Here is a 2,465-nt window from a genome sequence, read left to right as displayed (position 1 = left end):
AAAAAAAAAAAAACAAAAAATACGGCGTTAAGTTTATTGATAGAAAACTGGTGAGTGTTTTTATCCAGTTATCAAATATGTTATCGGAGCTAAAAACGAGTATATTGCAAAAGGCGGGATTATGTGAAACAAAGTAAGTGAAGAAGTTGTTTTACAAGATTTCTATTGTGGTTGTGTCAATTGGTGTAAAGTATGAAACATTTGTGATATGGTCGGATGAAAATATGCATGTTTTATTTCATTGTCGGCGAAACTTTTCGAAAGTGAGAATACGCGAGCTGTATACCAAGTGGGAAGATAGCGTTGAAAATTCTGGGGTATCAGCGCCGAATCCTCAGTCGATTATGATAAGGGTGCTTCTACCTTGATATTTGTCGTTGCACCTGCTTGTCTGTTGGCTTATCCTCCATCTGTTGCAATTCGGATAGCTAGGTCATCTTGTATGATTCCGGGTATTTCAGGTGAGAGTAAACCGGATCGGGTTGAAAATGCGATGCGAAAGGATGATTCTGACGAAGAGCCTGCTCACATCATGGGTGATAGTGATGAGGATACTCTGAGAAACCCACCTACACATTAGGGACCATCAAATTCCGAGACACTACAACATCCTCCACATTTCTCAATGCTGAACTTGGAAGCCGTCGGCTAACAACCAGACATGAATCCTATCTTTGGGGGATAAGAATTGTATCAGAAAAATTCTGTTGTGAAATTTCAGATTGGCTAATGTTTCCAAACTAAGGAGGAAGTCGTATTAAATGTAAAGGATTATAGCATCCGTTATGGAATTAAGTATAGGATGATAGAGTCAGATCATCTCAAGTATTATGGGAGATATAAGTCGTATTGTTGGACGTGGTTGATTTAAGTCTTAAATTTCAAATATTAAACTACAAAACTTCTAATTTTAAAATACTATATTTAAAAATTAAACTTACAAACCTTAAACATTATATTTAAAATTTGAATCATAAATCTCAATTACTAAAGGGCAAACACTCTACATTTAAAATAAATCTTAAACACTATATTTTTAATTTTAAAATTTAAATCTTAAATTTTAAATACTAAATTACAAATTTTAAATTTTATATTCTAATTCCTACGCCCTAAATACTACATATTATATTATAAAATTTAATAACTAAAAAAAATAAATTTACATCTTTATTGATGTCACCAATAATGTGAGCAACATTGTTAAGTTGATACAAACCGCTTTCATTCATCATGGTCCCACTTAAAAATGGCGCCTTAGGAGTACTGCAGTTTTTGCAATGTACTATTTGTGAAGAAATCATTGTAGGGTGTCATAGTTTTTTTATTGTTTAGTTCGTTTAAAAATTGCTATAAAAATATCATACTTGTTACAACGTAAATTGTTACATCCCGTAGCGATTTATGTTTAATCCAAAATCCATCATACCTTCACGTGATTTCTATAGAAATATAAAAGTTTTATTCGCTTTTGCAATGTTTCAAACATTTTATTTAGATAACTTGTTTTTTTCTATTAAAATACTTCTTAATAGTATAATAATGGTCTTTCAATTGTTGGTTTGAAATTGAAAATATAGTAGAATTTGAACACTATATACTTTGAGACTTAATATTATTTTAAATAAATGGATCAAATAGTATAATTTTATTTAAAATAAATCTTAATTGTAATTTGATATATTTTTTCAAAATTTGAGAAAGTAATTTTTTATTTTTTAAACTATAAACTAATATTTAGGTTTTTTAAATATACATTTTATTATAAAATTAAATTACAAAAATAATATAAAGAATTATATAAATTATGTTTTTTTAATAATTTTACACTCTAACATAATTTTAGTTAATATTATTTTAATAATGTTTATTTATTTAAAATTATGTTTGACAAAAAATATCCAAACACAAATCATATTAACATCAATTTAATTTCAACCAAAATTAACCATTAAAAAATGCATTTATACCAATATTCATTTACAAATATTAATTCTCACACACACAAACACACTAAATTCTTTGTTTATAATCACAGCGTAAAGATAAATATATATTACTACCATATTATTCGAAACGTTGAATGTAGTCTTCTAAATCGAAGGCGGCTGCTAGGTTACTAAGTTGCTTTCTAATTTACCATTTTTATTGAGATATAAAAAGTAGCCACTATGTTATACCAGTTAATGCATTATGCATGTTACTCGTTTCATAATCCGGAAAGAAATAATCATTCATGACAGCAATATTGCATTTTTCAGTTTTCTTCATCACCTACATATATTTAGAACTACCACATTCCTTAATAATAAATAACTTTCAAAAAAAGATGATACAAATATATTTATCTCTATTCTAAATTTCTAATATAGCGAGAGAGCCAGATAAGAAAAATAATTTATACTAATAATAGTTAAGACTTTTAAAATAATAAAAAATTATTAAAAATTGATTTAAAATTCTTG

Source organism: Arachis duranensis, chromosome 8 (genome assembly GCF_000817695.3).
Source record: "Arachis duranensis cultivar V14167 chromosome 8, aradu.V14167.gnm2.J7QH, whole genome shotgun sequence".
Classification (NCBI taxonomy): Eukaryota; Viridiplantae; Streptophyta; class Magnoliopsida; order Fabales; family Fabaceae; genus Arachis; species Arachis duranensis.
The sequence above is the reverse complement of the archived record's forward strand: the minus strand, read 5'-3'. Positions refer to the sequence as shown.